Source organism: Hermetia illucens, chromosome 1, assembly GCF_905115235.1.
Source record: "Hermetia illucens chromosome 1, iHerIll2.2.curated.20191125, whole genome shotgun sequence".
In the NCBI taxonomy this organism is placed as follows: Eukaryota; Metazoa; Arthropoda; class Insecta; order Diptera; family Stratiomyidae; genus Hermetia; species Hermetia illucens.
Window position 1 is genome coordinate 134,446,845 of NC_051849.1, and position 21,787 is coordinate 134,468,631.

A 21,787-nucleotide genomic window follows, 5' to 3' on the forward strand; every position below is an offset into this window, starting at 1 on the left:
TCGTTAAAAAAATGGTCACTTTGAAACCCCCGCACTCCCCAGCTTTCCAACAAATGTCAAAACTAAGTCCGGCTTCGAAAAGTACTAACCGAGACCTTTAATTTGATACCCAACATGACTATATTTGATGAAAAAAAAATGTACACCCCCTTTTTGCATGTATGGGGACGCCCCTTAAATTCGACGTAAAAGGATGTAACTCACTATATGCGTGAGCGTTCACAGTTCCCATCTTTCTACCAAATTTGGTGTCAATCGCTACAACTGTCTCCGAGAAAAATGCGTGTGACGGACAGACAGACAGACAGACAGACAGACGGACAGACAGACAGACAGTAAATCGATTTTAATAAGGTTTTGTGTTTACACAAAACCTTAAAAATGATTCGGAGGATTCAGAGGATTCAGAGGATTCTTCTCTCCAACGCTGCCACGAGTTCGCAATTTTTCTTGCTAAGAACCCAAGTCTCTTAGGAATACATGAAGACTGGCAAGATCATAGTCTCGTGCTATAAAAGCGTTGACTCAGTCGTCTGACGTTTCGGGCGGAACAGTTTTTCAAAGTTGAAACAGGCTCTGTTGGTTGCAAACAACCATGTGCGGATTTCATCGTCTTAGCTATTATCGGTTATTATTTTCAACCTTAGATAGGAGAAGTTATCAACGATCTCAAAGTTGTACTCTCCTATCTTTATTATTCTCGTTTGACCAGTGCGATTTGATGTCGTTGTTAGTTGTTTTTTTGACGATGGCATTGTCACCAATGCTGATCACGGAAAAAATGATCCGTGATGCTGAGATAAATGCGAGAAGCACCATCCTCCTTAAGTCCACCCAACTACTGACCTATGCTGACGATATTGACATCATGGGAAGAATGACCCTAGACGTGCAAGCTGCCTTCAATGATGCGTAGCCCAAGATCTCGAGCCAATCGCTGCCTGCTTGATTTGGATGAAAGCAGGTTGCACATCTGGGGTTATTCTTCCCGTGATGTCAATATCGTCAGCATAGACCAATAGTTGGGTGGACGTAAGGAGGATGGTGCCTCTCGCAATGATCTCAGCATCACGGATCACTTTTTCCATGGCGATGTTAAAAAGAGTGCATGACGGGACATCCCCTTGTCTTAGACTGCTGTTAATTTTGAATGGTCTCACACATTGGTCAGGGTCAGCGTAGTCGACCTCATCTATTTCGTCGGGATATCGAATTCTCTCATGGCCGTGTACAGTTTTACCCTGGCTATACTAGCATAGGCGGCTTTAAAGTTGACGAAAAGATGGTGCAATAGGTGTCCATATTCCAAAAGTTTTTTCATCGCTTGTCGTGGGGAGAAAATTTGATCTGTTACTGATTCACTGGAACCTCTTTGGTATGAGCCAATGATGATTTGGGCGTATGGGGCTATCCGTCCAAATTCCAACAGTTTTTCGACGGTTTGCCGCTTGGAGAAAAATTTATATATTTAACTAATAGTTTTAACAATAGTTTTATTTTCGGTTTTTACTTTTCAACTATTTATTTTATTCATTTAATTGTATTAAAAATGTAAAATTCACTCCGTGGATGACATGCTAACTATCAATTCTTTTTTTTTTACAATTTGTCAGTTCAACCAGCAAGGCCTACTTCACACGATAACGATTACTCGGTGTGAAGCTCTTCCAAATTGACCTAATGGCAGGTTGCGCCCTCTCTCAGTGTACCCAGTATCGCTCCGATACACCTGGTTGCCAATAATCAGGCATTGATTCGCTGTCCCACAACTTGAGCATCAGTTGATGAACCACTTGGTGTAATCGGTCGTCTCCATATTTAACCAATTCGGTTGTAATTCCATCGGCTATTGGCGACTTATGATTTTTAAGTCGATGAATCGCAGAGACTGTTTCTTCAATACTTGGTGGTGGCAGTATATGCCCCCCCCCCCAACTCGTCGATATTTTGGTTGTTAAGCAGCATCAAAATACTCAACCCATTGCTCCAATATGTAAATTCTGTCGGAAATCAGATTTCCCTCTTTATCTCGGCAGGATGAACATCGAGGTGTATAAGGCTTCATCCTACTGACTTGTTGGTAAAAATTCCACGCCTGGTGCGGTTCCTCTTTGCACTTTCCCAGTTGACAAACTTGCTGGTTCTACTAGGCTTCCTTTTTCCGTCTGTGAAGTCGCTTCCCCGCTCGACAAATTTTTTGATAGGTCTCGGCGCGCGCCCGCCTTCCTTGATAATACAACATTACCCGGTATGCAGCATTCTTCCGTTCCATTGCTAGCTTACATTCATTGTCGATCCAGTCGTTCCGATTTTTTTTGCGATTGGGCAAATTATGTTTGTGGCCGCATCAATGGTGTCGTTCTTCACGTGGTTCTCAATATCACTTGTTGATGTTTCATCTTCAGGACCTCTGTTGACTCCAGTTATCGCGGCACTCATTTTCCCCTTATAGTGTTACGGAGGACTTTGTTGTGGATTTCTGCAGTGTTACCTCTCACCTGATTGTCAGAGGGGATTCTAGGTAGTGTTGTAATTCGAGCCCGGAGCACCAACCCAACGAGATAGTGATCCGACTCTATATTGCCCCCCGCAGTTCGTTATCATTGGTATGTTATGTAAACTATGTCAGTCGACTTATCGCCTGAACACGGGCTCCGCCTCTACTTGGCTGTACGATTTTGATATCATATCTGGGACATGCTTCGAGAGTTCGTTCTACTGCCTCTTAGAAGGTATCAGTCTCCTCTGTAGGGGCGTGAACGTTAATGAGGCTTGTATTTCTAAATTTGCTTCGAAAGTGCACAGTGCATAGCCGTTTACTTATATTGTCAAAGCCGATAACAGTAGGTTTCATTTTCTGGTTGTCTAAAAAATTTACTTCGAGACATGGTTTACTGGTTTGCCACTATTATTAATGGTGTATTAGCTCTTCTCCAGGAAACCGATCCCTGACCAGCGTATCTTTTTTAACGCTATTACATCAGCCCTATAGCTTACTCTGGGCAGGTCCTTCTCTGTACGTTCCACGAGAAAATACGCAAATGATTATTATATTCCGTTTTCATTTTGGGGTTCGTCGTTTTAAATTCTTTCCTGTCCGAGACTCCTTTTATGGCTTAGTAGTAAATAGTTTTCCGTATAAGCCCTAAACAACTCCCCACCAGGAGGACCAGTTGGTGCAATTTTTAGCCGCGGAAGACTCACTCGTCTTCATTTTTCTTCACCAGCAGCTTTTCGTTTAGAAAGAGCTCCTAGCGGTCACCGCATGGAGATGGAGATGGGGTTTGGTAGCAGAGCTGTTGGTGTTAGCTCAGCAAGCGCTACTCGCTACTTCCTATTAAATCCAAGCTATTTGAAAGCTTCTCCTTAAGAGGGTGAAAAAAATCATTGCGAATCGAAACCTAATATCACCTCACCAATTCGGTTTCCGCGAAAAGCATTCCACAATCCAACAGGTACATAGAATTACGAATCCGATAGAAAATGCAATGGAAAAAAGCAGGTATGCTCAGCTATTATTCTTGTGTATGTATTCTGTTATCTATGTCGCCCAGGCGTTTGATAAGGATGTGGCATGAAGGTCTGTCCTATAAATTGCATAGGGACATCCCAGAAGAATTATCCATATCTTCAAATCATATGTATCAGAGCGCCTATTCAGAGGGAAATACGAACGCATCCCTTAACTGAAAAATTGCCGCTCGTGTACCACAGGGCAGTGTCTTGAGCCCAACAACTGCCATCATTACCACAGGTAAAACTACAGAAGAAGCAAAAATAAAGCTACAAACAGCTATTGACAATATTGTAGAATGGAGCACGAAATCCAAAATAAAATTTAATGAAAACAGATCAGCGTACATTAACTTCACAAATAAAAAACAGAAACCAGCTAAAGTCATCATAAACAGACAAGATGTGACGGTCGAGTGAGTTCAAATATTTAGGTATGACCCTCGATGTTAAGCTCAGCTGGGAAAGACACGTCTTAAGAAAGAAAGAGAAGCTAAATGCCAGATACAGGCAGATGTACCCGCTATTGGGGGCCAATTCCCAAGTGGCCATTAATGGCAAGCAACTAATTTATAAACAGGCCCTAAGGCCCATATGGACGTATGGTATCCAATTCAGAGGCTATACCAAACAATCAAATCTGAATGTCATACAAACGTTCCAAAATAAAGTCTCTGGTTCATTCCTAATGAGGATCTGCATAGGAACCTGAAAGTACAATTGGTTAGTCATCAAAAACCAAGGAAGTAAGCATAACCACCGACTGCGATCACATGAAAATAGCGAAGTCCAAAAATTGACTAATATCTCTAATATAATGAGACGAGTGAAAAGAGTGAAACCAATTGACTTGCTAACTGAAAGAATGCCTAATGATATAAGCTACTAAAGAACAGCCAGTTCCTCAGCGAAGCCAACCAAAATGAGGTTCACCACAGGGGTCTTCTCCCAATAAAAACGAAACTTAAAAATCCAAAGAAAGCTGAAGTGGTTTTAATGAGTAAAATACCACACTCTCAGGAATCATGAGCCCTGGGATTAATCTTTTAAAGATTTCCACCTCAAAAAAAAAAATACACAAAAACTCTGGTAGTTACAGGAACTGCTCACCTATTAGACTTTCTTTTAGTATACTCACTACACTGCCGATGAAGTCTAAGACACTGCCCAGTGGCGTGGCTTCATTGATGCCGATTATTGCAACTAATTCGGATCATCAGAAGATCCATGCAGCGGCCGCAGTCGTCAAAGGGTCCTTTTCATTTCCCCAGCAGTGGTTTTCCCTATCCTGTTCTTTGCCGAAATAAGAATGTTAACCCTGAATAGGGCTTTGACCAGTCACGAGTGGATTTAGTTTCTAATCTCTGATTCCGCAAAGAAGTACTCATGGTTGCCCCATTGTCCAGGGTTTGATCATCAGATTCGAACTTATGTTTTGACTTTTTGAGTGCGTTACTACTACACCATTAGTTCCACAACTGGTAGAGCACATAAGCTTTAAAAAAAACTGTTTCCGTTAATGACTAAAATAACTGACCTGTATGGAATACAAACAAACATTTGCCCAAATACAGTTGCTGATATTCGGTAGGAAACAAATTCAAGTCGGGTGAGGTATTTGCTTTGGGCTTGTTTTCTTTACAACTTTATCATCACATTTCTACATAAATTCCAAAGGATACACTCATACGGCATAAACCACTCCTTAATGCCAGCCTGGAGGGCGTGCTTTGTATATCGAGCTAGCAAAGGATGAAACGCAGCGCCGGTTTTCTCCCGCAGGAGGTATTGACCGCACCAAACGCACGTAAGTGTTCAAGAGTAAAAGTAATGCAAACAGTAAACGCCAGGTTGTGGTTATGTCGCCTCTGTTTACACAGCCTCTCAGGTGGTTCGATTGCTTTGTTGATTCGCCAGTCATATTCAGAGTCCTTAAAGTATAAATTAACAATGCTCTCTACTTGTAATGGAACTAGAAAAGTTTTCGAACCGTACCAACACAATTCTCCCAAGGTTTATTGCACATTAAAGGAGCAACGTTCAATCCAAGTTTAAGAGCGAGGAAATCCGTAATAACGACTTGATGTGTACATACCCCACATACGTACCGTATCGCAACCAAACCGAAAGCATATTAGTAAATCACCGTTGCTTTACAAGCTTATACTGTGTGCATTAAAATCCATAGTAAAAATGAATCCTGATTTTGCTGAGGCAACTTGCTCCTCCGCAGCAGTATTTCAGCATTGCATTTCTCAGTTGCGAGCTAAGTCCGTCCGTTGTAGGGCGTGTAAGGCGGCCCAATAAATCACCCTGTACCGGAAATCCTAAAATGAATTTTATGAAAACGCATGCGAGACCGAAATCTAAAAGGCACCAGGAAAGTAAGAAACCCATTTAGTCTCAAAGGCGATTTGTAATGACATTGTTCACCGTCATCGTGTGGAGAATCCATTCGCAGAGCTTTAAAAGCTGGCATGCAACTAAGCCCCGGCGCGAAGAATACCAAAACACATTTGTGTGTCCTCCTAGTTGCATTTTATTCTGCTTTGGTTTCCTAGGATTCCTTCTCCATAAATCAGGATTAATACCCAACAGTAAACCAACGGGAACAAATGTAAAACCCACAGAGAGGAAAACTTTTCCAAAGCACAAAATTGCTTAATCCATGCAATATTGTTCCTTCGGGGAGTATCTTCTACTTTGGAACATTCACAGTAATAACAACAAGATACAAACAACTGATACGACATCGGGAGAAGCCCAAACAAGAGATTTTCATGTAGGTGTGCAAAACCCAGAAAAATGCAAAGAAAATCTTTATCTTGTTATTCTCAGCTTTCATTTTCCTGTGGATTGGCGTCCTCGCTATTGTTTTTCACTTCGCCCCCGTCCTCCGGCCTCCCCTCGCGCATGCCGTGAAGACAGGGCTGTCGCTTTTATGGTGCAAATAAAAGTTGCGTAGACATTTGCCAAGAATTACCATGAAAATATACTTGGGGGACAGCATCAGATTCTACGAAAATAGGAGAATTGATTTCTTATTCACATTTCAAAGTCTGCCGTACTGGCTTACGTACTTAAATATGAATGCATACAGTGAATAAACGGAATTCGAAATTAAGGAGCAGGGGGACAGCCTATGGATATCCGAGTCTCCAAACTGAATATTTTATAGGATCCGCATTTCATATTCTTTCAAATATCAGTAATTAAGGTTGGCGTCCTGTTTTCCGAATCGAAATCAACATTCAGACAGAAAGCAGCCAAAATTACATTATGTTGAAAGTCTATTGTAATTAAGATGACCATCACAAACCATCGACATCATGGAAAGAACCACCCGAGACGTGCAAACTGCCCTCATCGAGCAGGCGGCGAGAGATCTTGGCTTGCACATCAATGAAGGCAAGACAAAATATATGGTGGCAACGCCAGCACCGAAAACCAACCAACTAACAACATCAAACCGCACTGGTCAAACGGGAAGGATAAATATAGGAAACTAGAAGTTTGAGACCGTTGACAATTTCTGCTATCTAGGGTCGAAAATCACAACCGATAACAGTTACGATGAGGAAATCCGCGCACGGTTGTTGTCGGCCAATAAAGCCTATTTCAGCTTACCAAGACTTTTCCGCTCGAAACGTCTCGCCATAGGGTAAAGCTTTTACTATACAAGACTATGATCTTGCCAGTCCTCATGTATTCCTCGGAAACTTGGGTTCTTAGCAAGAAAAATTACGAACTCTTGGCCGCGTTCGAGGTCAGGACGCCAGACAGCTTTTGGGGATATCGAATTGGTGGACGTCGGCGCAAAACCGGGATGTCTGGAGTTTCTTATTAATGCAGGCCTAGATCGGATACCGGTTGTTGCGCTGATGATGGTGATGATGATCATAAACTAGCCAAATTAAAAACAGCATATCGGAGGCAGTTGTGGCAGAGGCAATGCCTTGAATTTTCGCCATTACTATCAGTACCTCAAGAATTTCATAATCTCCTAAAAGTGCAAAATATATCAGGAGTTAATGGAAAACAAGCCCTTTTTAAAACCGATTTAATTGGCTGTGTGGGTACATTCTGCATAAGGATGTCTGCAACACGGACTCAAACAAATCTATGATACAACCAATTCATATTGAGACAAGTCGGAATAGCAATAACTGGACGCTTCGGATATAAGGGTTTTGTGTTCACCTTACGTGGGGAGAATTTTCTATGCTCGTTTTCCTTATCATGCATAGCTAAAAATTCAAAATATTTCTTCAGGTATTTCCAAACTCCCAAATATATATGTATGTGTTCATAGTGAATCCATAAATAGATTGCTCATTCTAAAGAAACAAAAATTGTTTAATACCGCATACTGATGCGTACGTAAATTTGGAAAATATGGTAATATTCTAACCATATTTTCCAACCAGACCTGTTTCATTTGTTGGGGTACATATTTTCAGTCCTCACTCCCACACTTTCCACCCAGAATCAAAAATAATCAGTTCAAATCAGTAGTAATTGAACCCTTTTATTTGATGACTATATTTTTTGAAAAAGAAATGTACACTCTTTTTTCGAATGTTTGGGGAGCCCCCTCCCTTTAAACCAAACGCAAAATAATACCATTCGTTGCTTCAAATCGGGTGTGACAGACAGGCTGGCGAAGGGCAAACGGATAGACGCGTTTGTAAGCAGCTGCTAGATCTTACATCAAGCGCGTCCCTAGGTGGCGAATAGGGGCATACTTAATATATGTCTACGTGCTTTCTTTTCTTACCATGTATGGGCATGTGTTTGCTCACCTCTGGTGCGCGAACCAACATGGCTATGGGAGGAATACCCAGAAAATAAAATCAACATGGAAGAAGTGAAGAGTAAAGTTACGGTGCAGGGAACCCCAGTGCCGGCAGCTTTTGGGAGTGAGCAAGCGGGCTTCCGATCGTCGATGTCCCACGATCACAATACCTCGATGGTGGACAACTTAGCTGTCGTGATGTCTAACCCTATAAATGATTTAGATTTGGAGAAAGAAGTGTTTCAAGCGAAGCTAGACTTTGCGAAGAACACCAGTAACGATGGCGAAAAATGATGGGCTAAAAGGTAATTGCTGGTCCGCTAGTTGCGATACCCACCACATTTTTCGAAGAAAGACGACCACAGGAGATGATCCGGTTAGGGCTCATAGAGAAGATAGCTCTGACATGCACGAACTACGCTCCATGCAACGTGGAGAAAACTTAGTTGAGTAGTCCAAGTTTATCTAGGATAAGCACAACATGCATGGGGCATCCAAACAGTGTCACAGGAGGCTCAGGTGACACCTAGTAGTTCCAAAGAACGGAACTAAAAGTAAGGAGGAGGAAGGGTAAGTTCAAATCGGATGAGTTGTCTTCCATCTAAAAGAAGTGGTTTTTAAGTGCTTCATGTCTGGGCACTTCGCGGTGGCATACACCAACGGCATCAATCAGTCCAATCGACGCAGAAGGTGCAGCGAGAAAGGCCATATTGCCAAGCAATGCTATTGGAATCCCAAATGCCTACTTTGCGAAGAAAATAGAGACAAGATAACCGGCATATTGTCACAGCAGTAAATGCCCACAATTCTGGAAGGCGTTGATAGCAATGAAGAAATGAGATTCATTCAAATAAATCATTGCAGGGCCGCTCAGGATTTACTTGAGCGGACCGCCCACTAGTCTAGTTCGCATAAGCGAACCATACAAGAACCATTATGGTGGCATGTGAATCGCAGATTAGATTGGTGGGACGGCGATATAGGTTTGCGATAGGCTAAATATACAACGCACCATGAGTCAGTCGGCCAGTGGTTTTGTGTATGTAAAAATAAGCACTGTGTAGGCGTACAGGTATTACACCCCAACCAGATTCACATTGTCTGGGTTTGAAGACGCAAGGGAATGATGTCTGAAGGTGAGTACCGATGATTTTAATGCGTGGACCTTGAAATGGGGAAGCAGAGAGAGTAACGCAAAGAGCAGAAGTCTATTAGAGGCTTTTGAGCAGTTAGATATAATTCTGGCCATGTTAGTAAATTTCGTTAGCGAGGTTTATACCCACAACGATCACACGACAATTATCTTCGAATTGAGGAGACAGCCACATGCTAGAAAATAACATACCCAAATCCGAGAGAAAAAAAATACAGTCCATTCGGCCAGTTGAAACTGTACACCTCAGGAGTATGTTACTTCCGCGGGTGTCCCGCAAGGTTCAGTAATGGATTACTGTGGAACGTAATGTACTACAATGTTCTTAATCTTCCAGTTCCGGACGAGACGGACGAGGTGGTGGACTACGCGGGCGACGTTGCACTAATTGTGGTCGCAAAGCATCTCGAGAATACTGTCAAGGCTTGATTGGCTAAAGCTTTGTTGCCATTCGCGAAGGAACAGACGTAAGCGATCCTCATAACCAAGCCCAGAAAAATAAATTTCACTCGCATTAGAACTAGGAATCATATCATCACTTCCAAGCCAGAAAACAAATACTTGAGAGAGATAGGACCGTCTCTGATGATGCAGCGTTCGTTATCTCAGGAATGAAGCCGATTGACATCGTGGCAGAAGAAATGAAGAACTATATATAACATCAAGTCCGTCTCTTCTTTATCGGAAGCGAAAAAGTCGAAAAGCAGAAAGTATCGATGGACACATACCCTAACATTAGCGAATGGCTAAAGAGAAAACATACTCTATAGGTTTAATTTGGACACCTCATCTAATTGTGCAAACCGCATAGAGTCCTAGCGAACCCAGCGTCAGCCACATTTGTGACATAACAAAATTGATTTCTTATTGTATTCTTTTTATATGACCATCTGACAATACATCCTTAAAACTTCAAGTCGATCAGAATAAAATTAACCAAAATTACTCGGAAACTGCTAAACCGATCTTTTTGAAACTTGGCGGGCTTATGCAATACATACCAAGTCGGGAAACCGGGAGCTGGACGCTTCAGGTAAGGAAGGTTTTATGTATTTGTTTTGTGGGGCATTTGGGTGTGCATTTGTTTCATAACTACGTAGCAAGTAATATATGCGTAAATTATGTGAAAATATCTACTTTCAAGAGATATTGACATTCAAAGTCCTGAATTTGCAAGGAAGTGACAACCTTAATGTATTATAAATTTGTTAGTAATAGTGCTACTTTCACCAAACTTGGTAGGATCGCGCTCTATATCATAGTCTACATTTCGTGGTGATAGGATGAACTTAAGGGGATTTTGCAGCCAATTATTGAAAATTATAGTAGTCTACTATTTTTAACTTTATTTGAGCAGATATCGGTATGGAGGATAGTGAGGAGCGTGCCTTTGCCGTTGAGGTTTACTTTTCAAGCGGATGTTCGGTTATTGCAACACAGCGTGCATTTCGGAATCGCTTTAATTTAGCCCCGTTGGCTCCCGTCCCAGACCGCAAATCAATTGTTACATGGGTCGCTACATTCATGTGTGTATGTAGGTATATAAATAGTATATGCGTGCTAATGAACTTTGCGGGTAGTGCCTAATTCAAATAGATATACAAGTCGGGAAACCGGAAGCTGGACGCTTCAGGTACGAAAGGTTTTGTGTATTTCTTAGTACGTAGCACGTAATATATGCATATATTATGTGAGAATATCCACTTTCGGATGATATTGACATTCATAGTCTTGAATTTGCAAAGAAGCGACAACGTTGACGTATTATAACTTTGTTAGTAATAGTGCGATTTCCACCAAACTTGGTAAGATCATGCTCTATGTTATATTCTATATTGTTGCGAAATTCCGTAGTCCTAGCATGAACTTAAAGGGGGTCTTGCAGCGAATTACTAAAAATTATAGTAATATACTATTATTAACTTTATTTGTGCAGATATCAGTGTGGAAGGTATTTCGGAGCCCAGGTACCATATAGTGGCAGCCTCTTGATTTTTTCAGATTTTTCGGTTGGGTAGTTTCTGAGAATGGCCCCCGTAAAGGAATGGTCACTTTCAACCCCCCGCCCTCCCCACCTTTTCAACAAATGTCAAAACTAAGACCGTCTTCGAAAAGTACTAATCGAGACCTTTAATTTGATACCCCACATGACTATATTTGATGGAAAAAAAATTTACACCCCCCTTTTGCATGTATGGGGACCCCCCCTTAAATTCATCATTAAAGGACGTAACTCATTGTATGCGTGAGCGTTCACAGTTCCCAGCTTTCCACCAAATTTGGTGTCAATCGCTGTAACCGTCTCCGAGAAAACTGCGTGTGACGGACAGACAGACAGACAGACAGACAGACAGACGGACAGACAGACAGACAGACAGTAAACCGATATTAATAAGGTTTTGTGTTTACACAAAACCTTAAAAAAGTAAATCGGAAATATGGGTACGATCAATTTATATACGTGCATAAATGTGTACAGTATTCGGAAATAGGCAGTTTCTTTGTTTAGGGTGAGCGTAATATCTATGGCTGTAATATGTACGTATGTTCCGTAGTTTGGAAAAATATGAAGCGATATTTTGGATTTGTAGCTATATACAGATAGAAAAATATGCGTAGAAGTTTCTGACATAAAATTAATACAAAACCTTTATATCCTGAAGCGCCAGCTCCCGGTGTTCCGACTTGTTAGAATGTTAAACCTAATGAAGTTACTACACTCCTTACTTTGATCTAACAGCATGTGCTATCTTGCGGAATTCATGATAGAAATCGTCTTTACGCTGGCGATATTTTCAAGAAATACAATTTTTTCAAAGACCATAATCAAAATTGAGCTGGCTAGCTCCTGAGCGCTAGGACTAACAAACTTTCCAAATATTTATGAACATTGACTTTCACTACCGAATCAAAGCATTGTTACATAAAAACTTCACAAGGCCTTTCATATCTGAAGCGCCGAACTTTGGGATTCCGACTTGTTTTCTTTTGTCTGGTTGGGCCAGTTCCTATATGGAACATAGCGTGTCAGCCACATATGTGCGCCATTGCTGTCGGTAGCCAATAATGCGCTTCAATCCCTTCCGCGATGCAAGTTGTTCATTAGTTATTGTCGGAGCTAAACTTAAGGGGGTCATCGCGTGTGTCAGATCCGAGGAATCGAATTTTTTTTTTGGCATTAATTTTATCTAAATATAGAGTAGAATATATGGGCAAAGCGATTTTTTTGATATTCGGAGTCGTTCGGAAATTATAGTGTTAAACACGTAATATGTCACATACCAGATTTCTGTCGATTGCTGTAATAAAGCGTGTATTTATCGGTCCGAATGACGTTCGAATGACTTCGCTAAAAGGACAAGAATGGGATCCAAGGCTGTACATCTGTTTCTTGGCAAAATTTAAGATTTGTGGACTAGGTATAGCAGATTAATGGTCAGTTAAGATTCTATGGCTAAAAAACACATCCTACTTTTTAAATGCGTTTTTCTCGAAAGCGCATATTGAAAATCTGCTGCCACCATAGCTCAAAATGTATCCAACGAAATTCTTTGAAATTTTCACAACTTATTTAGAACATATTTCGACGGTCCGCAAACTAGGATAATTGCGATTTATTCGGTAGTTTTTTTCTTAAATGAAATCGAAAATGGGGTATCGAAAATTATTCAGAGAGCAAAACAGCGAAGACCCAAATCCGATCGTAAAGACCTAAAAAATGTTGCCAACTAAGGGAGTAGCTAGTATATTATTTCAAACCCGGCAAAGGAAATGACGTCATTATAATGAACAAAGTAGAATAGGACGAGGACGTTGCTACAAAATTGAACAAAAGCTGCCTTGTCGAGTTGCAAAACGGAACCAATATGAGTTTCCAAAAAACGTGTAGACGGGATCCTTAAAGCGACGGGCACAATCTTTAATGCCGCGTCCAGATACTTGTTACTTGCTGCGACCTCCAAACCTTCAACAAATATTTGCCTTGAATTTGCATGTCAATATCATCATCATGTGCAAGTGAGTTACATTAAACACAGAAGAAAACAATGTGTTTAAGCAAGTTGTTGATTGGCGCGGGGTTACATGTTTCATTACAGATGTGCAATCTCACTCCAACCGCAACTTGCCGACAAACGTGCAATCTCCCTGCAACCAAAAACTTACTTGAGAACTTGCTTACACGTATGTGGCTAGTATTAAGCCGGCTCAACATGCTTGCCGCTTGCCGCAACCCAGCGGGAACCAAAGGCGAAGCTTCTTTAAAGATTCATTTAGGATTAATGACAATTTCACGCATGACCTTTTTGGAAAATTTTTGATTGATGTGAGCCTCAAGGGCGGTGAAACGAATAAAAATTTTAAGTTCAACACTACGCTGTTGAGTAAATGTATAGCCTAGTATAGTTTTTTTCAGACACCCTTTGACTTTTACCAAAAAACCAACACTCCATCAGATCGGTGGCTAGCGCTAGCGAACGTACACAGCAAGCCAAACATCCTGTCCACACGTTTGCATTGCGACTGTTCGTTGAGGCTTGGCAAGTGTGAAGACGCGCCAGATCGCCAACAAGCGCTAGCAACCAAACGAAGCGTTGGGAGTTTTTTTTAAGGCTTGGAAAATATGTAGACGCCGTTTAAGAACTTAATTAAGTCAAGGATGCCAAAACTATCGCTACCAAAAATAAGATGTCAACCGGAGATTGACAAAGATGATAATGAAATTAGACAGATAATCACTGACTCAAATTCCCAAACACATAATATTGCGAAACGGCTAATCCGGGAATTTGCTGAGGTAGGAGATGTATACAGTAAACACTCCGTAAGAGACGCCACCGAACTAACTAGAAAGCTACAGAATGTCGGCAACATAGACGCGAAGGAGACACTAATATCTTTCAACATCAAAGCACTATTCCGGAATACATATCGCTTACCAACTATGTTAGAAGTGTGGCTCGCCAAATTGGGCAAAACCGCTAACCAAGGCTTTTCCCCCGTCAAAACTATGACGGGGGAAAAGTACATGCCCGACACACCTGAGAAGAACAGGTACATGAAGGCACAGAGTACAAGGACTGCACTAACCAACTTTCAGGTCCCCTCATTACGAGTGAACCAAAGACCGCCTACTATGCTTCGGTTAACTGTAAATTCCTTTCCAACAGCCAGTACATCTGTCTGCATCTGGCATTTAACTCGTCTTTCTTTCTAAGGGTGTGTCTTTTCCAGCTGAGCTTAGCATCGAGCGTCATACCTAAATATTTAACCACACTCAACTGTCACATCTTGTCTGTTTATGATGGCTGAGGAATGGAGGAGAGCATATGATCGAAAAATTGCTTTAATAGATAGAATCCAAGTAGATTTAGTCACTTGGTTTGACAACATCCCTCTGAATATGCTTTCAACATACGTTGGTGGAGAACCCGTTTCAAAAAAAAAGAAAGATATTTCCGCAAAAGCCACCAATATAAAGGAAGACCCTCTCAATAAGCTCGTAAAATCCACAATAGTCATACGAAAGGCGTGGACGTACTTGATTCAATGTTCACTAAAGATAACAGAAGTGGTACAAAAGGGCTTTATTCCAGATGATTGACTTTTGTGGTGGAGAAACCATGAAGACTTCTCTTTATCTCTATTTTATCTTCAAGCAAGCCACCTCGGAATGCTTTCACAAAGCAGGAAAACCCTGCCTCGTAAACGGGGTCGTCCAATGTCTAAGCGGGAAACTGGTCCAATATCTATGAGCCGCCAGGAAAATGCATCAATTTGTTCATGTCCAAGGACACCAACGCAAAAGGAGAAGATGGGAAAAGTTCCAGAAAGGCATAAAGACCTATCCCTGTGTGGACCGATAATAGCGGACACTCGCTTGAGTAGCAGAAAAATCGAAAAATTTGTCAAGTTTGTTCAATGAACACCTATACTAAGTGTCGCAATTGAAAAGAAATAGCTTATATAAGTTTCATCAATAATTTTGCATAATCATCATCATCATCAACGGCGCAACAACCGGGTATCTGGTCTAGCTCCGCCATACCTCGCTTCCGGTTGTCAGGCATTAACTCGGTGTCCCACACCTTGAGACGAATTACTTGGTGTAATTGGTCGCCACCATATTTCACCGACTCCGCTGTAATTCCATCGGGCCCTGGCGACTTATAATTTTTAACCCGGTGAATTTCAGAGACTGTTTTTTCTTACTTGGGGGTGGTAGTATTTGCTCGTCGTCTTCAAATGGCGGGATTTTCAACTCGCAAATTTTTTTGTTCTTGAACAGTTCATCAAACTACTCAACCCAATGCTTCCCTATGTCCATTCTGTCGGAAATCAGATTTCCCTTTATGTCTCCCCTGCACTTTTCGAGTTCAAAGACCTGCTGGTTCTACCAGCTGCTAGCTGCTTGGCAGCTCCTTCTCTGTACAGGAAACGCATGTTCCATGAGAAAATGGGCATATCGTTATTCGGTTTTCGTTGCCAGGTTCGTCCAACCATCCTCCACCCGCCATTCGAGGCTCCTTTTGGGGCTTCGTAACAAGTTCTCTTCCGTATAGGCTTGTCAGCCCTACCCTACCTACCTGAAGAACCAGTCGTTATGATTTTTCTCGTTTTTAGGCGCGGGAGACTCACCTTCATCCTTCTCCGTCTGTAGTTTTTCGTTAAGAAAGAGCTCCCAGCGGTCATCATATTTCCCAGATTTTATGTTTAATCGTGGATACCAATTCACATTTCGCCCTGGTAACTATAACACCATCCAACCACCATTTTTGAGGTTTTGTGTAGAACAAAACCTTATAAAAATCGATTTACTATATTTCTGTCGTCTGCCCGCCTGCCTGTCTCTTTGTCTATCCGTCACAGGCGTTTCTTTCTGAGACGGGCCTAATGATTCACACCAAATTTAGAGGAAAGGTGGGAACTGGAAACGCTCACGCATACAGTGATTTACAGCCTCTTAGATCAAATTTAAGGGGGTCCGCAAATATAGTTAAGTGGGGTATCAAATGAAAGGTCTCGATTAGAACTTTCCTATGCTGGTCTTAGTTTTGGCATTTTTGAAAAGGTGGGAAGTGAGGGGGTCGAAAATGATTATCTCTTTAATGGACCCATTCATAGAAACTACTTAACCGAAAAATCTCAAAAATCAAGAGTATGCCACCATATAGTGCCTAAGCCCCGAAATACCTCCCATACCGATAAAGTTAACAATAGCTCATTACTATAATTTTTAGTAATTGGCTGCACAACCTCCTTAAGTTCATCTTAGTACCAATCCAGTATTGTGGGCTATAATATAGAGTATGATCCTACCAAGTTTGGTGGAAATCACACAACTATTACCAAAGTTATAATACCTCAAAATTGTAGGTTATTTGCAAATTCAAGACTATGAATGTCAATATCACCCGAAAGTGGATACTCTCTATCAGAATATATGCATATATTATATGCTACGTACTAATGGGGAAAATACATACTCAAATGTCTTTATATGGTTTTATGGTTCCTCGTTTCCCCACTTGTCATATAATATTCTTATTTAATTAATTCTCTTCTGATATATTATGGTATTAATTTCATGTGTCAAATTTGCTTAGTATGCATCATCATCATCACCATCGGCGCAACAACCGGTATCCGGTCTAGGCCTGTCTTAACAAGGAACTCCAGACATCCCGGCTATGCGCCGAGGTCCACCGATTCGATATTCCTAAAAGCTGTCTGGCGTCCTGACCTACGCCATCGCTCCATCTTAGGCAGGGTCTGCCTCGTCTTCTCTTTCTACCATAGATATTGGCCTTATAGACTTCCCGAGTGGGATCATCCTCATCCATACGGATTAAGTGACCCGCCCACCCTAACCCATTGAGCCGGATTTTATCGACAACCGAACCGTCATGGTATCGCTCATAGATTTCGTCACTGTGTAGGCTAAGGAATCGTCCATCCTCATGTAGGGGGCCAAAAATTCTTCGGAGGATTCTTCTCTCGAACGCGGCCAAGAGTTCGGAATTTTTCTTGCTAAGAACCCAAGTTTCCGAGAAATACATGAGGACTGGCAAGATCATAGTCTTGTACAGTAAGAGCTTTGAGCCTATGGTGAGACGTTACCGCAAGACGTCGTTCATTGTCTGTTATGGTCGGCCGACACTCAGAACCATAGAGAGCGGCTGGACGGACGACATTGCGGTAAATTTTAGATTTCAGACGTTCGTTGATACGTCGATCACAAAGGACACCAGTTGTGGAACACCACTTCATCCAGGTTGCGTTAATGCGTGAAGCAATTTCATAACGCAGCTCTCCATTGGCTGATAGCGTTGACCCGAGGTATTTAAATCGGTCAGCAAAAAATTCAGTTTTGTTTAAATTCAATCTGAGACCGTGTTGCTTGAGGCGATCATTCCATTTTTGAACAAGTTGCTCGAGATCATTTTTGCTATCAGATGCTAGGAAAACATCATCTGCATAAAGCAGTGTGTAGGGCGCTGGACGCTGGATATCCCGTGTGACGGTGTCCATAACAAGGACAAAGAGGAGTGGTGAGAGGGCACTTCCTTGATGAACTCCAACAGAGACACGAAGCGGTTTTGATACACCCGCCATACTTCGAACTTTACTTTTCGGATCGTGGTAGAGCAATTGAACCCAGCGCACGAGTTCTTCTGGCACGAAGTGTTGTCGTAAAGCATACCAGATGAGTTCGTGTGGTACACGGTCAAACGCTTTCTCTAGATCCAGAAAGGCAATGTAAAGAGGGCGATACTTTTCACGGTGTTTCTCCATGAGTAACCGCGCAGCGTGTATTGCGTCAGTAGTTCCTCAGTTCTTGACAAATCCGGCTTGATTCACGGTTATTTCAACGATTTCGCGAATACGGTTGTCAAGAATGCGTTCAAAAATCTTGATGCTATGGGAAAGTAACCGGATCGGACGGTAATTTGAACATTCTGCTGGACTACCTTTCTTTTTCCATATTGGAACAGTGGTACTTTCTTGCCAGTCAGATGGTGTTCTTCCTTCCTGAATAACCCGGTTAAAGAATTCACTGAGCCACAGTGTTGGGTCCCAGCTCTTCGCTTTCCAGAGCTCAGATGCGATATCGTCAGGTCCTGTTGCTTTCCCTGATTTCATTTGTTTTATTGCCTCCTCGACTTCAGTTGCGCTGACTGGTGGAACTGCTCCAAATGTCGGCAATGATTGTGGAAGTGGAGGATGAGCAAATTCTTCAGTTGAAATCTGCTCGAAGTATTCTCGCCATCTATCCGTTGCGGCTCGACGGTTGGTAAGCAAAGTACCGTTCTTGTCATTAACACAAGAAGTGTTCGATATCCTGTGTGCGTTCATCACAGCTTTTAGCAAGTCGATACAGATCTCTCTCGCCATCCCGAATGTCCAGTTTATCGTAAAGATTTTTGAAATGGTTCGCTCGGGTGACAGCGACCGCTTTCTTTGCTTCCCGGTTGGCATTCTTATAAATTTGCCAATTAGCAGGCGTTTTATCGTCGAGAAATTTGTGGTAGAGGCGTTTCTTTTCACGGACCTTCATTTCAACATCATCATTTTAAAGCCAAGTATCTCGGTTGATGTACCGCTTACCCGGCTTGGTGACCCCGAGGGTTGCAGAGGCCGCTTTGTGGATCGTGTCTTTCATTTCGTTCCATGATTCTTCCACATTCGTAATGGTTGGCAATCGTATGAGTGAGACCGTTTCTTCTTTCTTCTCACCAAATGGCCACCATTTAATGCGCCGCGGGCCAGTGCGTTCCTCACGCCGTTTTATCGGTGGCTTAATTCGCAAGACAGCAATCAACGGCCGATGTTGAGGTGCGATGGTCTTATAGCGAACGACTTTGCAATCAGTGACAGTGGTAAAATGTTGGCGTCTTATGAGAATATAATCGATTTGCGTTTTATTGTTCCCACTATAAAATGTGGGAAGATGAGACAATCGTTTGATGAACCATGTATTCATAAGTACAAGGTCATGGGTGTCCGCGAAATCGATTATACGCTCGCCACCTTCATTGCGCGCTCCGAACCCCTTTCCCCCATGGCACCTGTTACCGTCTGCCTTTTCACCCACATGACCATTAAGGTCGCCGGCTATGATTATGTAATCGTCAGCAGGCACGGGACAAGTCTTTTCATCGAGAAGTTGCCAGAAGGCAACTTTCTCGGCAGCAGGTCGGCCTGTCTGTGGTGCATACGCGGTGAAGAAGTGAATAGTGCGATCAGCTAATATAATGGTGACCTTCATCAGCCGATCATCAAATCGTTCGACTTCTTTAATGGCATCACGGAAACCCTCTGAGATGGCAATGCCAACACCATATTGACTGTGTGGGTTACCAAAATGGAGAAGTTTGTAGCCATTTTTACCGCGTTCACGTTCAATGTCGCAGCTTTTGGAACCAGACCATCGGGTTTCTTGCAGAGCGCAGATGTCAATGCACCTTTTCCGAAGGGCTCTTGCGAGTTCCTCCGTCTTTCCAGTTAGGGTACCAACATTTAGCGTGCAGACACGTATTTGTTTTGTTCGTTGTGTGCGGACTAACTTGCTTACGTCCTGACGCCGTCCATGCGTCAAGAACCCTTGCCCATTTCTCGACAGGACCAGAACCCGTCCTGCCGCGTCGACTGAGGTGGACGCCCTAGCATTTCTCCGGGGCCTGTGACTTAATCCGATTGTGGCGCGGCAGGATTCGCAGCATTCGAAATTTATTTCGAATGTTGCGAATGCGAACGAATAGATGGCGCGGATCTATCCACTTTGCGGAGCTCGCCACGGGAGTGGAGGACCGGCGATGTGAAACACCTAACGCCGTCTCTTGCAGCGATTTTCGATTATTATTATCACAATTTTTAAATTTTAATACTATAATAAACAATTAGTGCACAAATTCAAAACTAATGATAATGTCGTCGGATCGTAGCGCTGATGGGTTGCGATGCGGCGTCTAGTTCATTTGGCACGAGCACTCAATTGCAGGGAACGATACGGTGGCACCAAACTCAAACTAAACCTGCGAGTTGATTGAAGCGAACTGCTGATTTTATGGTGGCTGTTGTTGCTGCTGTTGATATTGTTGCTGTTGTGCTGGCGGTTGATTATGATGCTGTTGAGCTTGAGGCTGATATTGTTGTACCTCGATGGGATTTTGAATGCTTCCGCCGTTGCTGCGTTGTCGATGTTGAAAGGTGGTCGCGCTCGTTGAATTGATGGTGGCTGTGGCAGTGATGCTAACGTCTAGCGCTGCGGTGCTGGCGTCTGGGGCTGCGGTGCTGATGTTTGGTTAACTTTGGCTGAACCAGTGCGTGCCCTGGCTCTGCTGGTAATCACATTTGGAGTTTGCGACGGAATAGCCAGTGGAACTATAGTCGCGGAGGAGGCAATGTTCACTTTTGTGCGATGATCTGACCGCTTGATTGGTTCACGCTAACGATTGGCGTTATAGACTGCGGAGCGGGGCTGGACACGCTGGCTCCTTGCTGCGATGTTCGCTCCGGGGTCACCAATTTAACTTTCTTTACAGTTAATTCCTATGAGAATTATTAAGCCAAACATTGTGAACATGAATCAATTTAATAGAATTTCTTTAAGTGAACTTTGATCATTTGCATGCGCGTAATATTTAGACTTTTGTATTTTAACTTTAATATTTTGTGTCACCGTATGCTCGTTAGAGGCAGAAGAGAGTCTCGCTTCATGTGTTTCTTTTCTGCCCCTAACTCATGGCACACTTTTCTCGCCGGTCCTCCACTCCCGTGGCGAGCTCCGCAAAGTGGATAGATCCGCGCCATCTATTCGTTCGCATTCGCAACATTCGAAATAAATTTCGAATGCTGCGAATCCTGCCGCGCCACACGATCATCATGTTTGTAACGACATTCTATGCATTTTCTTGGTCGACCTGTCGCGGGGCCTGTCACCAAGAGAGATCAGGTAGGATTTAGCATAGTAGAATAACTCCAACTATACTCTATTTATCTATTTCCCTGATCTCAGCATTTTATTTTTGTTTTACTGAGGATAGTACAGAGTACGTTGCCTCAAACCCTCCTCCTTTACCTGGGCTTGGGACCAGCATAATATGTTAATAGTATGGCGGAGTTAGCTATGGAGCCAACGTATCGCCTGAATACGGGCTCCCTCTCAACTTGGCTGTTAAAATCCCCAAGTATGATTTTAATATCATATCTGGGACAGGCTTCGAGGGTTCGTTCTACTGCCTCGTTGAAGGTATCCTTCTTCGACTCTGTGGTCTCTTCTGTAGGGGCGTGAACATTAATGAGGCTTATGTTTCTAAACTTGCCTC